Source organism: Oryctolagus cuniculus, chromosome 16 (assembly GCF_051225735.1).
Source record: "Oryctolagus cuniculus isolate XC-2025 breed Fujian yellow rabbit chromosome 16, ASM5122573v1, whole genome shotgun sequence".
NCBI classification, from domain to species: domain Eukaryota; kingdom Metazoa; phylum Chordata; class Mammalia; order Lagomorpha; family Leporidae; genus Oryctolagus; species Oryctolagus cuniculus.
In genome coordinates, this window is record NC_142882.1 from 91,984,765 (window position 1) to 91,997,218 (window position 12,454).

At 59.0% G+C, this 12,454-nt stretch overlaps 1 protein-coding gene across 3 annotated transcripts in view; it reads right to left on the reverse strand.

The window, feature by feature from the left end:
• Positions 1 to 12,454, reverse strand: part of GRB10 (growth factor receptor bound protein 10) — a 113,300-nt gene that overhangs the window by 69,026 nt on the left and 31,820 nt on the right. The window lies entirely within an intron of this gene.

Sequence of the window (12,454 nt, forward strand, 5' to 3'; positions counted from 1 at the left end):
TGAGGTTCTAAGCGGCACACGCGGCAAGCCCTCCACAAAGCGACATCCTCACCCGGAGCCGACAGAGACGGAAAGTTCTGTCATCCGTGCTCTCCTGAAGACAGAGCCCAGGAGCACGCCCTCCCTGACCGAGAGACCTGCGATGCACGGGTGCCCACGAGGGATCAGGTGTCAGACACCTGGGATTGCGTTTTGGAGGATGGATGCTCAGTGTGCAGTCCACGTGAACATCCCCAGCCCAGAACACTGCAGCCCCAAGCCCTTCCGGGACGGGACACCCAGCCGCAGCACACCAACGCCACCTGCTCCCACGCCCTCCCAGTTCGTAGACGCAAGGATTGCTGAACCTTTCCGGAGTCCAGATTCTTTTTTTTTTTTTCCCCCGATTTATTTATTTGAAAGGCAGTTACAGAGAGAAAAGGAGACAGAGAGAGATACTTCTTCCACTGGTTCACTCCCCAGATGGCTACAACAATTAGGGCTGGGCTGATCCAAAGCCAGGAGCCGGAAGCTTCCTCTGGGTCTCCCATGTGGGTGCAGGGGCCCAAGGACTTGAGCCATCTTCCACTGCTTTCCCAGGCCTTAGCAGAGAACTGGATCGGAAATGGAGCAGCTGGGACTTGAACCGGTGCCCATATGGGATGAAGGCACTGCAGACGGCGGCTTTACCTGCAACACCACAGTGCCGGACCCTTCAGGTAAAAGTCTGAAAAGCCAGGACTGGCGCTGTGGTACAGTGAGTTAAGCTGCCACCTATCAAGACTGCCATTTGCAATCCCAACTGCTCTGCTTCCAATCCAGCTCCCTGCTAATGCTTCTGGGAAGGCAGAAGACGTCCAAGTGCTTGGACCCCTGCCACACACATGGGAGACCCGGATGAAGGTCCTGGCTCCTGGCTCCAGCCTGGCCCAGCCCTGGCTGCTGTGGCCATTTGGGGAGTGAACCAGTGGGAGGAAGGTGTCTGTCTGTCTCTCTCTTTCTTCCTCTCACTCTGCCTCCCTGTCTCTAACTCTGACTTGCAAATAAATAAATCTTAAAAGAAAATTCAGCCAATATATTGAAGTGTGTTGATTTTAACTGAGTTTTGAACTTATGAAAAGACTTAAAGGCTCTGTTGAAGTCTCGCTCAGAGAGAGAGCTCGGGCAAAGCGGAAAGCTGGCTGGTGATCAAGTGAACTCCAACAATGTCAATATTTACACTGCTGGGTCCAGCAGCTCAGCTCCACACGCCTTTGTTCTTCTGATTTTGTGCTTGTTTGTTTGTTTTTCCACTTTAAGGGCAATCAGCACTAACTAAATTAAAATAACACAATTGTCATACATTGAAAATCACTGCACCTAGGCACCCTTTTCCTGAAACGTGCACTGGGCGTTCCAAAGGGACACCGAGCGTGGCAGATGCCAGGTGACGCGGTCTCAAGCCCCTCCCACCCCAGGTGCTGCCCGGCACGTTCAGGCCACAGCAGAACTGCGGGGTGGGCGTCCCTCCTCCCCATCTGGGCGACGGACAAACTGACTGTGTCTTCCAGAAGAAGCAAGTGCCAGGCCGGCAGGTGACTGAATGCCAGGCTGTCCTTGTCATGCCCAGGAGTGTCAGCCTCCTCACCCTCACGACTGCTAGGGACCCCTGGCCCCGCCGGTCCTGCCCCTCCCTCCTCACCCTCACGACTGCGAGGGACCCCGGCCCCGCCAGTCCTGCCCCTCCCTCCTCACCCTCACGACTGCGAGGGACCCCGGCCCCGCCAGTCCTGCCCCTCCCTCCTCACCCTCAGGACTGCGAGGGACCCCTGGCCCTGCCAGTCCTGCCCCTCCCTCCTCACCCTCAGGACTGCGAGGGACCCCTGGCCTTGCCAGTCCTGCCCCTCCCTCACTCGAGGCCTCTCCCCTCGTGCTGGGCTCCGGACCCACAGGCTGCTGCAGAGCTGGTCCCAGCAGCTACCGGGGCTCTGGCGCCATCTCTGCCTGTGACCCTGCGTCCAGAAACCCACAGAAGATCGCGGCTGCAGGAGCTGCTGCAGCCTGAGGGCCATGTCCCTCGCTGGGCCAAGATGATCCTCCCTCCTTGTATTTGACCACAGAACCAAACCGCGCACGCCTGGCTGCTAGGAACTTCCCGAGCGACGTGTTCACACCTTCTCCCCTTCCCCCTCCCCCCAAGCTCCGCCACCCCACTGTCAGGACACACCCAGCCTTTGTGGCCTTTTGGGAAGTGAACCAACAAGTAGAAGCTCTCCCCTCTGTCTCTCAATCCCTCTCTCCCTCCCTCCCTCCCTCCCTCTCCCCCTAACTCTGCCTTGCAACTGTCAAGTCGTTTCAAGATAAAGAAAGAGGGCATACCTCCCGTAACAGCCAGAATACTCTCTCCATTGAGAAAAGTACAAGTGAGCAATGCTCATGATCTATTAAGGTAACCAAGAGCAGAAATGAAAACAGGAGATTTGCATTCTAAGTCATAATAAAAGTTTAAAGAGAAACTACTAATGCTTTGACATCAAAGGGAAAACAAAACAGAGGAGAAACACTTGAAAGAGAAACACTGTGCAACAGAAAATAGATGGCACACAGCCATAAATGTCAACAGCCCACAAGCACTCAAAATTTCAAAAAAGTCAAAAAGGAGAGACAGGAAGAGAACGTGCAAGGACGTGAAGACCAGACCCAAACCCAGAGAAAGCAAAATGCAAGGAGCGCCCTTCGAAGAGTCCGTGGGAAGGGAGGTGGCAGAGGGCTTGAGACCGGCCTCTGCGCCTGCAGGTTCTAGTCCCAGCTCTGGCTCCGACTCCAGCTTCCTGCCAGCCAAGGTCTGGGAGGCAGTGGGAACAGCTCAGGTTCCGGGCTTCCTGGCACCCACGTGAGAGCCCTGGGTGGTGTCCTGCTGGACCCCAGCCTGGCCCTGGCCCTGGCAGGCATGGGGGCAGGGGGCCAGCAGATGGGAGCTCAGTCTGCCCGTCTCTCACTCTTAAATTAAAAAAAAAAAAAAAAGAAGAGCTCATTTTGGCGCAAAAAAAATTTTGAAATCTTTACAAAAAGAGGTTTTCAAACATTCTTGGGAAATGCACGTTATGAAAAAGTCTACATGGATCTCAGATCTTTCTGCACCAGAATCACCTCATGTTTTCATTCCGTTTTCTCATAACTGTTTTGAAGAACCTGGGTAACCTGGACAGAGGCTCAGGGACCCAAATTGTGGGAGTGTGTCGCACTGAGGACAGGTGACAGGCCTTTAGCATCAAGATACACAAATCTCAACTCCCACTCCCTGGAAATGTTTACGGTCAAAACAAACGACAACCAAAAGGACCCCAGGAGAAACAGAGCAAAAGGACCTGCGCCTGCAGAGCCTGAGAGAGAGCGAGCCCAGGGCACAGGGCCACAGAGCCTGAGAGAGAGCGAGCCCAGAGCACAGGGCCACAGAGCCTGAGAGAGAGCAAGCCAAGGGCACAGGGCCACAAGCCGTCAAGGACAGTCAAGGACATCTTCGAGAAACCGGCATTTGCGAACATTCACAAACACCTGGGATCACATTTTTTAAAAAATATTAAACCACAAAGAAAAGCACTTTGTTCTGCAAAACTGTGAAGATCTCCATGGTGAACGAACGCGCTCCCAAGAAAGAACCTGCTGGCCATGGGTCTCCTCTGGCCGCACGCGGGCACGGCCCCACCTGCAGGTGCCCAGGTCCGAGGCGGAGACCCCGGGTGATAGTCCGAGGGGCTGTGCGCCACAGCCAAATATAACAAACTACAAATTAACAACATATGCGTTAAAGAAAAAACCACCTCAGCCACTGGAAAATGAAAAGCAAGCTCTGGCCTGAATAACTGGTCCAAGGAGGAAATTAAGATACAATAAGACTCTGGCAATCAGGACAATGCACACAATCCTGTGTCAAGTCCAAGGGAAGCACCAAAGCCAGTGCCATGAGACTTGCATCTTTAGAAAATCAATTAAGAGAACAATGTGCAGCCGTCCTTAAACCAGAGGAAGGAAACGCAGCCGAAAACCAATTAGAGAGCAAGACCAAGGCGAAGGTTTGGTGTGGCGGCTCCAGGCACTGCCGGCGATGCCCACACCCCACATCGGGGTGCCCGGCATGAGCCCCGGCTCCACTTCTGCTCCAGCTCCCTGCTCGTGCACACCCTGCCGGCAGCAGTGAGCGCTCACGCGCTGACATCCCTGCCACTCACGTGGGAGACCTGGGTTCCAGGCTCCTGGCGTCGGTGTGTCCCAGCCCTGGATATTGTGGGCATTTGGAGAGTGAACCAGCAGAGGGACAGTCAACCTCTCTCTCTCTGCCTTTCACATAAAACAAAAATAAGTAAAAACAAAGCAACAAAATTTATTAAAATCCAAGAGAGATAATAAAAAACACGTCTCTTAAAAACAATCAGGAAACCAATAAAATTTTAACACACAAGAAAGGCATAGAATGCTTTTTAATCAGGTTGTAATTTTATGAAGTTTAGTAAAGAAATAAATGTGGAAACTTCAATAAAACTGTAATTTACTTAAAACACACACACACACACAAACCAAAAGCAGAACAAGCTGAAGTAAAAATCCTTGCGACAGAAGCTGCTGCTCTAGGTGGAACTGAGCGAAACCCAAGCGGCACCGTCTCCCCAGCGGGAAGGCAGGGCATGCGCCCGCCTGGGGCCACGCCTCCCTCCCGAGCAAACCCACACTCAGGAGTCTGCTTTCCACAGACAGAAAACGGCGTCCCGGCCCAGGAAGCCAAATCTAAAGCATAATCCCTCCGACCGAATCACGAGATACTGAAGACGACAGCACCCGAAGGCCTCGGACAAGGCACGGTCGCCTCTTCCCAGCAGGCTCCAGGTGCCGCGTCTGGTGCTGTGCAGATCCGTGTGTGGGAGCAGGGACCCTGTTCCTCCCCGCACCCCACCCATCTCCTGCCGGACCTGGTGCTTCCCCACGCGGCCCTGTGTGTGCTCGGCCTCCTGCCCCAGGAGCTGGGAGTCACAGACCTCTAACGGTGCTTTCTGCCTGCAAGTCTTCCTGCACCTGACAACAACAGCAACCTCCAGGCGAATCCTGACACCGAGGACACCCCCTAACAGGGGGGCACCTGCTCCTCCCAGGGGCCATGAAGCCCCCAGCCACGGCCAGCTTTTGTGAACGGTGTGCAGCTCTCCCAGGCTACAAGCACGTGGAGACCACGGGCCCCCAGAGCCAGAGCCACTCAGGATCCAGCCCCACTCAGGATCCAGCCCTCTCAGAGCCTTTCGCTCTAACGTAGCAGAGCGCCAGAAGCAAAGGCCCCTGTGTGCTCACTGCACACCACACGGTGGACACGCAGGCCGCCCGGAGACCCTGCCAGGGTGCCAGCTCTGTCCTAAGCTACACAGGCAGAGTGTCCCTAATCCAGATGCCCAAGACCACAAGCTCTGTGACCACGGACACAACGCCACAAGTGTGATCCCACACCTGGTGTCACGAGACAGGCGGCGGTCACAGTGTGGGTGCACAGGACTGCTCATAAGAGTGGGGTGACCTGTAGAAGGCCACTGCAGTGAACCCCACAGGGTGATGGGAGATGGAATGGTGACATATTCACTTTGGTACATACAATGTTTGAAGTTCACACAAGGTATTTCATAATATACATTTCCCAGGAACTTTTTGATGAGCCTTTGTGTAATGTGTAAATGAAGCATAACTGAATTTTGTGCTGAAATCTGGCTCTCATCACCAAGGTGCCTCATTATGCACAGGCAAATATCCCGAAATCTAGAAAAATCCCAAGTCCCAAACTCTTCTGGTCCCCAACATTTCAGACCATGGGGACAGCCTGTATCACAGCCCAGAGCTCTTACCACTAGGCTAACCGCAGGACAATTGGGACGTGCCTCCCGGGTGGCTGTTTGTCCTCGTCGGGGTGCCAGTTAAGACGCCTGCACCCCACGTCTAACTGCCGAGATCTGACCCCAGCTCCCTGCCGACGTTGGCCCCGGGGAGGTGTCAGGTGATGGCTCCCGCAGGAGAGAGCTGGACCCAGTCTCCAGCTCGGCCCAGCTCCGACCCCGGCACGCATCTGGGGGGGTGAATCAGAGGAGCGAAGAGCTCTCCCGACTGCCCGCCTCTCTGTCTCTGTCACTCTGCCTTTCAAATAAATCTTGAAAGAAAGAAAAAAAGCGGTGGGGGGAGGGAGGCGGGAGAGGGATTTTCAGATAAGGAGGCCCTCTGCGTGGTCAGTGGTCTCTCAGCACTCGCCCGTCTGACAGAGGAGGGGGCGCAGGTCCTCCAGAGGTGACTGTCAGAGCCAGGAGGCGCCCAGGCATACACGCGCTGATCACCAGCAGGCCGCTTCCACCGGCGACAACGGCACGCAGCAGCCGGAGCACTGAAAGCAGTCTTCCATGACGCGTGGGCAGCTTTAGAAGGTCAAAGGTTACCAGGTCTCAAGATTCAAAAGTGGGAACAGCAGTCACTGCAACCCCTGGGCTCCCATCGCCGCCTCAAGTTTGAGGTCACCAAGGCAGGGACAGGCTCACGCTGCACTTGGCTTGGTTTTTAAACCGTTATTTATTTGTTTTGTATTCAAAAGGCAGAGAGATGGACAGAGATGCTCCATCCACTGGGGGGGACACTCTCCCAAGGCCCATGACAGCCAGGGGCTGGGCCAGCCCGCCACCCAGGGCTCCCCTGTGCACAGCCGGGGACTCGACTCGGGGCCTGGCACCTCCCAGGGTGCCCTCAGCAGGAGGCTGGAGCTGGGATTCATCAGAGAGCCAGGGAGGGGAGTGAGAATGGGCATGGGACGACCCACGGAGCTGCACAGGGCTCGCCAGTGCCTTGGAATAACCCAGGAACGCGTCCCTTAAATGCCGATTTTCACGGAGAAAACACGGCGTTTTCCGGGAAGTCTCGGACATCGTGTCCTTGGCACCACTCACAACGGAAGGGGACTTGCGGGGGCGATTTATCCTCTCCTCCCCCAGCGGTGGGGATTCTGACACTACACAAAGCGAGTGGACACCTTCGGGTCACAAGCGCGCCCCCCGCAGGCCCCGCAGCCCTGCACGCGTGGGGCGGCCATTCCTGGGCGGCCCCGGAGGAGGACGAGCTGGGAGGCACAGCCCAGGCCCTCCCCGCCGACCGCTCTCCTCATTCCCGCCCAGCCCGGAGTCTTCCTGTTCCTCTAACCCTCCCCTTTCCTGCCCAGCTGGCCTCTTCCCTGCAGAGGGCCCCTGAACCGACCCTCCCCCTCCCCCGTGTCAGTGTCTCCCCAGGGCCTCCTCTGGCCCACCCTGCCCACAGCCGCCCCCTCACCACACTGCCCTGCTCGGTGCCCCAGTGCCCGGCCGGCCTGAGCTCCCTCCCCACGGCCCCGCCCTTGGGCCTGCGCGTTTTTTGGTGCATTTCCCACATTCAGGAGGGGGGGGCGGGGGAGGGCGGGCAGCTCTCTCCACTAGCTCCTCTGGGCCTCCTGTGACCGCCCTGTGTCCTCCTGCAAACGTGGAGGAGGCCGGCCCAAGCCGCCATCCACTCCTTCAAGCCCACGCGGTCTCCCCGAAGCCCCCCCCACTCTCCGAAGGCCCGAGCGCAGAATGAGCCTTTTCCCGGGCTTCCCCCTGGCTCCCTGCCCACCACGCCTGGCTGGGCTGAAATTCCTCTCGATCCACGCATGCCGGATCCACATGCGTCGTCCCCAGCCGGCATCGCGCCTGGGAGGATTAAAACCGGGGTACACAGGGGTGCTGCCGCACGTCTTTGCGTGCTCAGGCTCTCCTGGCGGCCCCTTCTCTCCCACACCGGCAGCCTTGGGGCCATAACGGGGGAGCAGGGCTGGTGAGGAGTGAGAGGTGGGGCTTGCGCTCCGGCTCTGGACGAGGAAGGAGCAGAGTGGAGACGGCTGGGGCGGCCTCCCCAGCCCCTCCCAAGTCCACAGAAAGCACAGAGGGCTCAGGGCTCGGTGGGGGCAGAGCCGGGCCCCCACAGGGGTCTGCCGCGCCTCTTTCAGCCCTCCCTGGCCCAGCCCGGCGGCAGGAAGTGCCGTCTACGGGCCTCTGTCCTACTCCCTGGCCTTCTGGGTCTTCTTTGTCCACCTCCTCCTCCCTCTACCCCTCCCCCATACCTCCCTCCAGGACCCTGCCTGGGCTCAGAGACAGAGAGCGGCTGCCAGCAGGGGGCCGAGCAGGGGGGTGGCCCCCGCTCCTCTCCTAGGCGCCAGAAACCAGTTCCCAGAACCCCGCGCTCACGCCTCCACCCAAGCAGCAGGGGAGAGGAGCAGGGACCAAGATGGGGGCTTGGGGCCAGCGTGGAGTCACAGCACATTAGCCAGCCAACTGGGACGCTGGCTTCCCACACGGGCGCCAGTTCCTGTCATGGCTGCTCCACTTCCAACCCAGCTCCCTGCTAATGGCCAGGTAAAGCAGTGGGAGACAGCCCAAATGCCTGGGCCCCTGCACCCACGTGGGACACCCAGAGGGAGCTCCTGGCTCTGGCCTGGCGGCCCAGCCCCAGCTATTGCGGCCATTTGGGGAGTGAACCAGCAGACAGAGGCTCTCTCCCTCTCCCTCTTTCTCTAGAACTCTGCCTTTTAAACAGACAAAAGAAAGTTTTAAAATACAATGATGCTGGCCTGAGCAGCCTGGGAAACGCAGGGAGGGCAGTAGGCCCCTGTCGGCCAAGCTGCACCCCGCACACTCCTAACAGGGCCTTGGCGTGCGGTAACGGAAGCCCCAGGGAGGAGGCTCCCTGGACTCTGCAGCAGACCCCAGGCCTGGCAGCCTCTGGGGTGAGCAACCCTGGGCGGGAGGCGGAGCCTTGGGACACGAGGGGCCTCCAGGGCAAGGGGAACCTGGCCTTCAGTTTCTGTGGGGAGTGGCCTCGCCCTGAGGGCCCATTCCTGGGGGGAGGGGGCCAGGCTCAGGCTGAGTGCAGGACTGGGAGGCGCCATCACAGGGTCTGCAGCCAGGGCTGCTGTGTGCTCTGGGGCCACGTGGTGGTGGGAGAAGCACCATGGGGCCGCACAGATCCTAGCTGCAACTATGAGGGCGGGGCTGAGGGACCCACAAGGCATGCAGGGCAGGCTTCCCAGCAGAAGGGTGGCGGTGGGAACCAGGGAGCAGAAGGAGCAGAGCAGGACAAAGCAGCACAGCTCTAGGCAGTACGTGCACAGGACGAGCCGGCCGGACAGGACGCCCGGGGCTGTAGGGCGGGCCAGGCTCCCGGGAGCCCCAACGTGCAGCTCCACAGAGCGCCCAGGCAGCCCTGTGTCCCACTCTCCCTGCACTCAGGAGGTCACACGGGATCCTCAGCTCCTGAATGTACAACGGGCTTTGTGCGAGATGCCGTGCCCGACTGTGGCTAACGCCAGCATCCTGGGCGCGCTGCGGGCCGGCTGGGCAGAGCCAGGACACTCAGCGGGTCAAGAGTAAAAGCATTTTCAGTTTCCAGGACTCCCCACGTGTGACGGGTTTGCTGGGACCTTGCCCCAGTGTGTCCAAGAGCTCTGGACAAGTCGGTTCCTCAGCCAGCACTGCAGGCCAGGGTGGTGGAGGACAGACCAGACCTGGAACAACCGCAGCCCTGGAGCACTGCAGGCTGAGAGCAGGGCTGGGTGAGCACCACAGTGCCCGCCGTGCCCACACGACTCACACGTGCTGGCGCGGCACCCGCCGTGCCCACACGACTCACACGTGCTGGCGCGGCACCCGCCGTGCCCACACGACTCACACGTGCTGGCGTGGCACCCACCGTGCCCACACGACTCACACTTGCTGGCGTGGCGCCCGCCGTGCCCACACGACTCACACAATGTGCTGGCGTGGCACCCGCCGTGCCCACACGACTCACACGCACTGGTGTCATGGACAAGGCAGCATTCACGAGGCAAGGTTTCTTCCCTCAGCCCCCAAAGCAGAAATGCTAGCAGACACGGATTCTTCCAGAAGGCCAGGAGGAGCCAGAACCCCACTGTGTGCGGAGACGCCACATTAAACACACGGGGAACAAAGCTCCCATTTCCTCACCTAGCAAAGTTGAAAATCCCTCAAACTCCACGGTTCTCGATGTCTACAAATGTGCCCCTCTATTTTACATAAAATCTAGATTTTAATATGAAATTCTGCAATGGAAACCTAAACAGTTTTGTTCCAAAGGCACAGATCTGTCTGCTCCACCACACAGTCCTGTGCTGCCAGCATCACCTTAACCACCCAAGTTCTCTTCTGAAATTCGCAAACTGCCCAGGGGCACCTTTTCTCCCCTCATTGATTCTAAAAACTGCAACAGCTAAGACAGTGATGGTCCCCACACACGTGTGCACGCGCGCACACACACCCAGGAGCCTCCGTCTGCGACTCATCCAGGAGCCAGGCTGCACAGAACAAAGAGAAGGGCAAAGCAAACGCCCCCGCCTGCCTCTGCCCCCACCAGGCCCACCGCTCCGTCCCCGTGGAAGCAGGTGGCGCTGCAGGCGGGGCCGCCCGGCCGCTCTTCCCCCAGCTCACGGCCGCATTCCTCCACTTTCCTGTAATGGAGACCAGGACTCAAGAACACCGCCCCGCCTTGCCGTTCAGCACGGACTCAACCGTCTGTCGACCTGGCTGCTCCCACGCTCACAAAGAAAAGGGGGAAGCCAGCTCCTGCGAGACAGCTGGGCTCTGGGGCCTCGGGGCCTACACGGGGGCGCCTCTGGCAGCCCGGAACAGGGAGGGGGGATCACCCCCAAAGGGCCTCCCTCTGCCACCTCGGAACTGAGTTCCCCTGGGGCTGCTAAGTCAGGATGTTCTTTGCAAGATTCAGCTTCTTTTTCCCTAAGTTTCAAGGACGCCATGAGCGACACCTCCGTAGATGCCGCCCCTACTACCGCAGGCAAAACCCTGAAAAGCTAGACAGCTGCTGAACGCCAGCCCTGGCCGGGGCCAAACACACAGATCGGGCCGTCCCACCCCAGTGCACACGGGGAGGCTCCTCCCGGCTTCACTCCCCTTCCAGACTCCATCTCAGGGCCGTCCCGGCAGCACAAGCTCCGACAGCCACGGCGCACGTGCGCCTGGCAGGAGTGGCTCCCAGGGCAACCCCCGGACGTGCCAGAGGACGCTCCCACGGCTGGGGCCACCGGCAGCAGAGAAACCGACCGGAACACGCCTGGGCTTCCACACCCGCCCGCCATCGGCCGGCTGGAACGAGTCCTCCGGTCACAACGCTACTCGAACAATGCTGCCACCTTAACGGGAGAGCAGACGAAGCCGACTCCTGGGATCAGGAATCACCCCAGGCCACAGATCAAGCAGGGTCCCAAAATAACTCACTGCTGACCGGGTCGGCTCTCCTGGGCCACGGTCCCAGCCTCTCTCACCACCTAAAGCAAGGCAGTCAGAAATCAAGGGGCAAAGCCGAGGCCCCACAGCGGTGTGGCCCTGACGCTGTGGATCAGACCCAGGGCGCGAGCCACACACATCTAGAACACACAGTCCTGCCAGAGGCACGGACACCACAGGCCCTTGGCCCTGCCTCACTCACCTCTCCTGCCCACAATCCAGATCGGCTGACCCAAGCCGTGTCCCGGAGCCCTCAGTGGGAGACTGAACCTGGGGACCAGGACAAAAGGCAGGACCCCCTCTGCAGCTCAGCTACAGAGGCAGAAAGCAACCTGCAGAGCCTGGAACGGCCCTCGTGTCCAGCACCGGGCAGCCGGCTGAACGGCAGCGACGCGTGCACGCGGCGGAACGCTACTCGGCGGTAAAAGGACACAAACGCTGACCTCAGAACGCAGCCGCTGAGTGAGACGAGCACACAGGATGAACGCGTATCCACTGAACGACACTCCCGGAGAGGCGAGGGCGGCAAGCAAGGGGTGCCGCCCCGGGGGACGAGCATTCTCCTTACCTTTGCTGCTCGTGACGGCTTCGCCTGGGAGAAAAGCAGCAGGTGCACGCCGCAAACACTCGGTGCGTCACGCCTCAATGAAACCACGTTCTGTGCAGGGGCAAGGTAGACCCCGGGGGACTTGGTGTGACCAGGAACACGCAGCCCTGACTCTCTTCGCGGTAACCACTTCTGCAAGGTCACCTTGAACACTGAATCAGTGACTCCCGGGCTCTGAGGAGCTCCTGGTCACACGCTGACCCGCCAATCTCACACTGCTGTTTGAAGACACCTTGGGTAAAAACACATCCCTCACGGGCCGACGGGGGACCCCTAGCCGACGGCACGGCCGCTTGTGCTGCCACTGAACACGCCCATGGTGCCTTTCAGGCTGAGGATCAGCGGAGCCCTGCACAGGGGGCCATTTTGAATGGTGAAACTGCCAAGAGAAAATGGAGGAAAAACCTGGCTCCAAACAGATCATGGAAAGAAAGGGCGGGGGTCCACAGCCGGACCAGAACAAGAACAAGAACAAGGGCAACCTGGGCAGGGAGAGCCGGCCGGGAGACGCCCCTCACGAAGGACTTGGGGCTGCCGCTCTCTGTGACTGGGACCA